The sequence below is a fragment of the Trachypithecus francoisi genome, unplaced genomic scaffold (assembly GCF_009764315.1).
Source record: "Trachypithecus francoisi isolate TF-2019V2 unplaced genomic scaffold, Tfra_2.0 Lachesis_group12, whole genome shotgun sequence".
Classification (NCBI taxonomy): Eukaryota; Metazoa; Chordata; class Mammalia; order Primates; family Cercopithecidae; genus Trachypithecus; species Trachypithecus francoisi.
The window spans coordinates 66,108,623-66,118,385 of NW_022681457.1; the positions used below are offsets into that span (position 1 = coordinate 66,108,623).

The window sequence follows — 9,763 nt, forward strand, 5'->3', positions numbered from 1 at the left end:
GCTTCCTGTCCACAATAGTTGTACTTTTTCTAGAATTTCATATAAATAGAATCATACAGTATGTGATCTTTTATGTAAAGCTTCTTGTATTTAACATAGTGCTTTTGAGATTCATTCATGTGGTTGCATATATCAGTAAATTATTTTTTGTTTTCTGAGTAATATTGCATTGTGTGGACATCTTCCAATTTGTTTATCTGTTTACCAGTTGATAGAGAATGGGTAGCGTCCAGTGTTTGGCAGTGTGAATAAAGCTACTATGAACATTCAACGACAATTTTTTTTTTTTTTTGAGATGGAGTCTCACTCTGTCGCCCAGGCTGGAGTGCAGTGGCGAGATGTCGGCTCACTGCAACCTCTGTCTCCCAGGTTCAAGCGTTTCTGCTGCCCCGGCCTGCTGAGTAGCTGGGATTACAGGCGTGAGGCATCATGCTTACCTGATTTTTGTATTTTTAGTACAGACGGGGTTTTACCATGTTGGTCAGACTGGTCTCAAACTCCTGACCTTGTGATCTGCCCACTCAGCCTCCCAAAGTGTTGGGATTACAGGCATGAGCCACCACGTATGGCCAATAATTTTTTTTTTTTTTTTTTTTTTTTTTTTGTTGAGACGGAGTCTCGCTCTGTCGCCCAGGCTGGAGTGCAGTGGCCAGATCTCAGCTCACTGCAAGCTCCACCTCCCGGGTTTACGCCATTCTCCTGCCTCAGCCTCCCGAGTAGCTGGGACTACAGGCGCCCGCCACCTCGCCCGGCTAGTTTTTTTTTTTAGTAGAGACGGGGTTTCACCGTGTTAGCCAGGATGGTCTCGATCTCCTAACCTCGTGATCCGCCCGTCTCGGCCTCCCAAAGTGCTGGGATTACAGGCTTGAGCCACCGCGCCCGTTTTTTTTTTTTTTTTTAAAGGAAAATAAGTGCTAGTGAGAATGTAGCGAAATTGGAACTATCATACATTGTTTATGGAAATGTAAATGGTGTAGCTGCTGTGGAAAAAAGTTTGGGGGTTACTCAATAAACTGAACATAAATATGTGCTTTGTGTGTGTGTGTGTGTGCGTGTGTGTGTGTATATATATATATACATATATACATGCTATGCATATTTTTTTAGAGACTTTTTTTTAAGACAGAATCTTGCACTGTTGCCCAGGCTGGAGTGCAGTCTTGGCTTACTGCAACCTCCCATTCTTGAGTTTAAGTGATTCTCATGCCTCAGCCTCCCAAGTAGCTGGGATTACAGGTGCACACCACCACGCCCAGCTAATTTTTGTACTTTTAGTAGAGACAGAGTTTTACCATGTTGGCCAGGCTGGTCTTGAAATCCTGGCCTCAAGTGATCTGCCCACCTTGGCCTTCCAAAGGGCTGAGATTACAGGTGTGAGCCACCATGCCTGGCCCACTTGTATATATTGAGTATATACTTAAAAGAATTGAAAATGAGTGTTTAAACAAAAACTTGTACACAAAGTTTATGGCAGCAATATTCACAATAGCCAAAAGGTAGAAACAATGCAGTTCTATCTACTGATGGGTCAACAAAATGTGGTACATTCATACAATAGAATAGTATTCAGCTAGAAAAAGAAATAAAGTATTGATCTATGCTACAGCATGGATGAATATTCAAAACATTATGCTAAGTGAAAGGAGCCAGACATAAAAGGGCTCATATTGTATGGTTCTATTTATATAAAGTATCTATAACAGGCAAATCTATAGAGACAGAAAGCAGATTAGTAGTTGCCATGGCTGGAGGAAGTAAGGAATGGAAACCAACTTAGAAGTTATGGGGGTATATCAGTTCGTTTTCACACTGCTATAAAGAACTGCCCGAGACTGTGTAACTTATAAAGAAAGGAGGTTTAATTGACTCACAGTTCTGCATGGCTCAGGAGGCCTCATGAAACTTGCAATCATGACGGAAGAGGAAGCAAGCACGTCCTACACGGCAGCAGGCGAGAGAGAGAGCGTGTGAAGGAGGAACTGTCAAACACTTATAAAACCATCAGATCTGGTGAGAACTCACTCACTATCACAAAAACAGCATGGGGGAAACTGCCCCTATGGTCCAATCACTTCCCATCAAGTCCCTCCTTCAACACGTGGGGATTATGGGGATTACAATTTGAGATGAGATTTAGGTGGGGACACAGAGCCAAACCATATCAATGGCTTTTATTTTTATTATTATTTTTTTGGGAGGTGGTGATTAAATGTTCTGGAACTGGATAGTGGTGATGAAAGAACACCATGAATTCAGCTGGGCACGGTGGCTCACGCCTGTATTCCCAGCATTTTGGGAGGCCGAGGCAGGCAAATCACGAGGTCGGGAGTTTGAAACTAACCTGGCCAACATGGTGAAACCCCGTCTCTACTAAAATAAAAAAATTATCTGGGCGTGGTGGTGGGCACCTATAATCCCAGCTACTCAGGAGGCTGAGGCAGGAGAATGGCTGCCTCTAGAGGGTATTTAAACCCCAGAAAATTCCATAACCGGGAGGCAGAGGCGGAGGTTGCAGTGAGCTGAGATTGTGCTGCTGCACTCCAGACTCCAGCCTGGGCGACAGTGTGAGACTCTGTCTCAAAAACAAAAACAAAAACAAAATCAAAAACCACTGTGAATTCACTAGGTGCCTCTAAATGTTATGCTTTAAAAGTGGTTAAAATGGTGACTTTTTATATTATGTATATTTTGCCACAATAAAAACATTTTTATTGCCTTTCTGGTGTTATGACATGGAACTTTTAACTCCAACTCACCCATCCTTTATCCAGTTCTACCTGAGCAGCAGAGCCCTCTTCCATCTTATATCCCTGCTGACTTGGCTCTGTCTTATTTGCCCCATGGCTAAAGCTCTCATCCTGCTGGTCACCAACTCTCCTTCATTACCTTCTCACAATAGACATTTCTCATATCTTCAGGCTATCCGCAATTGTGACCCCACTTGTAATCAAATCCACAAAGGTACAAAAGATACAAAAGGGAATCTGGCATACAAGAACTATAGATAAGACCAGCTGGAATTGAAAAAGAGATTACTGGCCGGGCGCGGTGGCTCAAGCCTGTAATCCCAGCACTTTGGGAGGCCGAGACGGGCGGATCACGAGGTCAGGAGATCGAGACCATCCTGGCTAACACGGTGAAACCCCGTCTCTACTAAAAAATAGAAAAAACTAGCCGGGCGAGGTGGCAGGCGCCTGTAGTCCCAGCTACTCGGAGGCTGAGGCAGGAGAATGACGTAAACCCGGGAGGCGGAGCTTGCAGTGAGCTGAGATCCGGCCACTGCACTCCAGCCCGGGAGACAGAGCGAGACTCCGTCTCAAAAAAAAAAAAAAAAAAAAAAAAAAGAAAAAGAGATTACTGTTCCCTGAACTCATTGTTGTTCACTGAAGGGTGGAAGGTGGCCTTTTCCTTGGCTTCAGGGAGACGTTTATTGTGTGTTACACTGAGTAGACCATGAACTAAGATACCTAGTGTGTGGCTTTTTTGGCACAGAAGTTTTTGAAATGACTATCAGCAAATAGCATCCCAGAAAGAGAATTTCAGTTCCAAATGATTTAATTGAAAATTTCTACCAACCCATTCAGGTTAAGAACAATTCCAACCTTACATAAACCTTCCCAGAGAATAAAAAGGCAGAAACAGTGACTTATTTAATGAAAATAGGATCACCGGCTGGGCGTGGTGGCTCACACCTGTAATCCCAGCACTTTAGGAGGCAGAAAGGGGTGGATCACGAGGTCAGGAGTTCAAGACCTGCCTGGCCAACATAGTAACCCCGTCTCTACTAAAAACACAAAAATTAGCTGGGCATGGTGGCGTGTGCCTGTATGCCCAGCTACTTGGGAGGCTGAGGCAGGAGAATCTCTTGAACCCAGGAGTTGGAAGTTGCAGTAGGCTGAGATCATGCCACTGCACTCCAGCTTGAGCAACAGAGAGAGACTTTTTCTCAAAAAAATAAAAAAAAAGGAAAATATGATCACCTTGATTTCAAAATCTCTCAAAGACAGTATGAGAAAAGAAAATTATGGAGTAGTTGTATTCATGAAGGTAGATACAAAGTTCTTATCTAAATCATTAAGGGAACTAGATTTTTAGCCAACTAGATTATGACCAACTTGAGATATTTATTCCAGAAATGCAAGTTCGACTTATTATTTAAAAATCAGTTAATATGATTCCTCACATTAATGTATTAATTTTGAAAGAACCCCAGGATCATCTCAAAAGATATAGAAAAGATGATAGAATTTCAAATTCAGTTATCATCAAGCCTCTTGGAAAAATGGAAATACAAGGAAACTTCTTTTTTTTTTTTTTTTTGAGACGGAGTCTTGCTCTGCCACCCAGGCTGGAGTGCAGTGGCTGGATCTCAGCTCACTGCAAGCTCCGCCTCCCGGGTTTATGCCATTCTCCTGCCTCAGCCTCCCGAGTAGCTGGGACTACAGGCGCCCGCCTCGTCGCCCGGCTAGTTTTTTGTATTTTTAAGTAGAGACAGGGTTTCACCGTATTAGCCAGGATGGTCTCGATCTCCTGACCTCGTGATCCGCCCGTCTTGGCCTCCCAAAGTGCTGGGATTACAGGCTTGAGCCACCGCGCCCGGCCGGAAACTTCTAAGAAAGGATATCCAAGGAGAACTTTAAGCACATTTTTTGATGGGCATGGTGCCTCACACCTGTAATCCCAGCATTTTGGGAAGCTGAGGCAGGAGGATTACTTGAGCCCAGGAGTTTGAGACCAGCCTGGGCAATATAGTGAGACCTCATCTCTACAAAAAAATTTAAAAATTAGCTGGGTGTGCTGGTGCTTGTCTGTAGTCCCAGCTACTCAGGAGGCTGAGTCAGGAGAACTACTTGAGCCTAGGAGGTAGAGGCTGCAGTGAGCCCTGATGGCACCATTGCACTCCAACCTAGGCGACAGAGGGAGACCCTGTTTCAAAAAAACAACAACAACATATTTTTTACTTAATGATGAAATACTGAAATCTTTCCCTTTAAGATCAGGACCAAGGCAAGAAGACCTGCTACTGTCACTGCTAGTCAATAGTGTACTGGCTGCATCACTTGGTGACCAAAAAAGGCTCTATCATCTGCAATGCTTCTCCTTCTGTGCTAATGATAAAATGTTACTCCAGCTTCGTACTAATAAAGTCATTCCAGTGTGAAGACACTGATTGAGTCTGACATATTAGTGTCATATGTGTCTTTCTGGAGAGTCATGTATTGTGAACTCTTCAGTGATAAATGGAGGTGAGACAAGAGAATAGGTCTGGAGGCAGGGAACCTAAGGCCATTCCTGCTGACTTCCTAGAACTGAATCAAAAGGAAAATCCTGTCTCTCCACACCCAAGTAACAAAAGGATCAGAAGCTACTACCCAGAGGTAGTAGTACCCCGGGTGCACTGTGGCGCAGAAATCAATCAGACACTTGCATAGGGCGTAACTTTGTAACTACCTTTTAGTCTCTGATTGGTCCTGCCTTCCACAACCAATCAGACTGGTTGTGGGCCATTCTTTCATTTACATAGAGTGTAACCAAGCAACCAATGGGAAACCTCTAGAGGGTATTTAAACCCCAGAAAATTCCGTAACCAGCATTCTTTGCGCTTAAGCCTGCTCCCCCTCTGCAGAGTGTACTTTTGTTTCAATAAATCTGTGCTTCGGGAGGCTGAGGCAGGAGAATGGCGTAAACCCGGGAGGCGGAGCTTGCAGTGAGCTGAGATCCGGCCACTGCACTCCAGCTGGGCGACAGAGCGAGACTCCGTCTCAACAAAAAAAAAAAAAAAAAAAAAAAAAAAAAAAAATAAATCTGTGCTTCCGTTGCTTCATTATTTTGTTGCTTTGTGCATTTTGTCCAATTCTTTGTTCAAAACATCAAGAACCTGGATGACTACCATGAGACAAGAACTTAGCTTAAATCCCTACTACAATAATAACAGTTATCAGATTTCTCTATCTCTGTAAAGATTTCAGTTGCTATCAAAACATTTACATTTCTAATATACAGCTTTTCTCTTATGGAGACGCTTTGGTGAGTGTAAAGATTTGACTTTCAATGGAAACATTTACCACACAGTAATATGTGTATGGCTTCATTTTTTCGATACTCTGCGTTTATTTGGTTCCATCCCTTGAAGACTTTTTGAGTATCAGGAAGCATTGAGTGAAAGCCAAACACGTCAATAACATTTATCACATTAACTTAGTTTTTTTCTCATCTTGAATGGATGAGAGCTAAGCTGTTTAAATTTATTACATATAAAACATGTATTAGGTTTCAGACAGATGTGAACACTCTATCAAGGCTTGACATTGATAAATACATTTCTAAAATGTCATTTAATTTCCAATTGCAAACGTCCCTAGTGTTATATCTCTTAGATATCTCCGCTGTGGCCTCTCCAGGTGGCTACCTTGTGTTTTGAGGAGATTGCTGTGCTAGATAGAGGCTGTAACTAAACAACTTCTCTTCACCTATATCTATGGGAAAATTAAGTTACATGTATGATTCTCGTTCAGAGATTTCTAGTTTACTGATTTTTTTTCTTTTTCTTTTTTTTTTGAGACAGAATCTTGCTCTTGTCTTCCAGGATGGAGTGCAATGGCATGATCTTGGCTCACTGCAACCTCCGCCTCCTGGGTTCAAGTGATTCTCCTGCCTCAGCCTACCGAGTAGCTGGGATCATAGGTGCCTGCCACCACTCCTGGCTGATTTTTGTATTTTTAGTAGAGATGGGGTTTCGCCATGTTGGCCAGGCTGGTCTCGAACTCCTGACCTTGTGATCCACCCACCTCCGCCTCCCAAAGTGCTGGGATTACAGGCGTGAGCTACCGCGCCCGGCCAAATTTTTTTTTTTTTTTTTAATGACAAAGACATGGCTTTAATGTTATCCAGGAGACAGCTGATTCACATAGGGTTATTGAACACTAGAATCTGATCTTGAATCTGTCATGTCAACAGACAAAGGCATTACAATTTAGGAAAAGCTGTTTTCTGGGTACCTCCCACATGTTTGCAGAAGGCGGCTAGAATTTGCTTCCAGGCATCTACCTGGGCCTTAGAATGAGCCCTGGCTCCCCAATCCACATCACATGTTTGTTCAGTAATTTGTGAAGGGAAGCTGGGCACAGAGGGAAGTAAGGAGGCTCAATGTAAAACCCAGTCCCAGGGTAACAAGACGATCTGGGCTTTTTCCTTTCCATGGGCCTGTAACCGTTCAGAGACTGGGCATACAACTCACTCCTCCGGTTATGGTCATCCTGACCAACAATGAAAAGGATGGGGCCCTGGGCCTTCTCTGTTGACATCATGCTGGGGTTCTCATACCCTCCTACAAGATCATTCCTTATATCCACGATGTCCACGAGGCCTGAGAAAGCTACCTTGGTTCTCCTCAGGTCATAGTCCAATCGTGGACTACTATTCTGCTTCTAGTTTATGCCTCTGTTCCCACTGATCCCGGATCCATTGATGGAAACTGGCTGAGACATTCTTCAAGAATGAGGCCATTGAGAGACAAATATCAGTTCCTAGAGAAATGCCCCAAAGCCCAATGCCTGGACCTTTTACCTGGGGATATTGAAACATGTAGCATAGGGCTTCTTCGAAGTATTCCAGGGGTATGTTGTCCACGTTCTTGGGGAGATCTTCAAAGTTATAATAAGCTAGAGCCAACGTGACAAAGTCACGGCTAGCAAGGAGGCTGGCTCGATATTCCAACAGGCTCCCTCCAATAACAAAAGATGCCAATGATCCCTAGGAAGGGTCCAGGTCCTGGGGACAGGAAGGGCGTGGCGCGCACCCGGCCCGCGTGCACTGACTCCCGCCGCACCCCCAGCGGGAAGAAGCCGCGCTCGTGCCGCGCGTGGCATAGCAGCCGTCCAGGCTCGGGGTTGTGGCGGTCCAGCACCTCCAGCTCCACGACAAAGGGAATCTGTACGTCCCGCTTCATAAAGCGCGAAAAAGACTTCTTGGATTCCAGGGCCCAGAGCAGCCCCATGGGCTCGAGCCTCCGACGCTGCCGCCCCGCACGGGCGCGCGCTCCAGGTCCAGCTCGCCGCGGGCGTCGCCTCAGTAGCGCGCGTGGGCCCGGAAGAGCGCGCCCTTCTCGTAGCGCAGGGACGCGCGAGCAGCGCGACCAGCTGCTCCGGGGCCAGGCCGCGCACGGCGATGCGCACCGCTCGTCCCAGCAGCCGCGGCCCGTGGGCTCCAGGATCAGCGTTGCTGACATCTTGGAGCCGGAGCGGGGAATCCTAAGGTCGATGACCGAGGCCCGTCCAAGATCGTGGCAAGTGCGCCGATTGTCCAGAGGGCGTCCGGCGTCCCCTGGTGCCGGGAGCGGCCGGTGGCTGAGCAGTCCCAGAGAGCGCCTGGGACTTTAGACCAGTTAACCCGGCGCCCTGGACTCGTCTGAGGCAAAAGGAGCCAGACTCCTCTCCTGGGTCCTCTCCTCGGAACCCGGGGAGCGCAGACTTTTTTTTTTTTTTTTTTTTGAGACAGGTTCTCGCTCTGTCGCCCAGGCCGGAGTGCAGTGGCCGATCATAGCTCACTGTAATCTGGATCTCACAGGCTCAAGCTATCCTCGGCCTTCTGAGTATGTGGCATGAGCCATCATGAGTATAGGCATGAGTCTTCACGCCTGGCCTAAGCCATCACGCCTAGCCTGATTTTTTTTTTTTTTTACTTGGAAAAAATATATACTTCACTCCCACAAAGTATATTTTAGACTCCTGCACCATTATTCCTAGAGAATTATAATTTCCAAGTAAAGTAAAAACAAAAAAAGTGGTGAAGACAGAAGAGTATTTAACCATATCCCTGTAGAAAATTTTATTGAATATTCTAAGGAATGTGCTTGTCCTTTTTGTGTCTGTTGGTAGAAAAAGAATAAACATTAAACTCAGCTTAGTATTTCCAAAGTAATAAGAAACACTCTTGCACATAAGGATACTTTGGGAAACCTCGTTTCCACCACTGTCTTTATTTACACTGAGTGAGTGACAAGGCTCTGTAAAGATGCAGGGGAATTGGTTACTAGCAGGCAAAGCAGACATCAAGTACTGTAAGAAATCAGAGACTGACTTCAAAGAAAACTCAGCGTTTACTGATAAATTGGGTTATATTACCCCACCAATGGCTAGCCTTCATGCCATGAAAATGCATCCATGTTAATGATGTCACTGTCTTACCTAACTGCAGGTGATGGCTGCCACGACATAGAAATGACATTGAACTTAAGGAAAATACTATACTGTGCAAAATCCTTGTTAAAACCAAACATCATAAATGCATTTGAAGCAGAGTGTCTAAGCCACGTAAAATCAAATACTTGATAGTTATTAGCTGGCCTTCTTCTATAAAGAAAGCTTTCTTTTTTCTTTTTGCTTATTTAATGGGGTACAATCAATTATACACATAATTGATGGCACAGGGAAAATAATTATTTCAAGTAGTTTTTAAACACTAGCTGTATAACTAAGAGGGACATATAAAAACAGGGATTGGCAAACTTTTTCTTTACAGGGCCTGATGGTAAATACAGTCGATCTTCATGCACAGGTTCTGTATTTGTGAATTCATCTACTTCCTGAAACTTTTTTTGTATAAACCCAGAGTCAATATTTGCAGCACCTTTGTGGTTATTTGTGGACATCTGAAGAGCGGTGAACATTTTTGAGTCCCTTAACAGGCATGTTCTCAGCCAAAGTCAAACAAAGTGACTCTCTGTCTTCTTATTTCAGTTCTCATACTGTAAACATGGGCCCTT

The 9,763-nt window shown here is 44.6% G+C and overlaps 1 pseudogene; it reads right to left on the reverse strand.

Annotated features, from left to right (window-relative positions):
• Positions 1-6,966: 6,966 nt before the first annotated feature.
• LOC117093870 lies at positions 6,967-8,320 on the reverse strand (annotated as a pseudogene).
• Between the last annotated feature and the right edge of the window lie 1,443 nt (positions 8,321-9,763).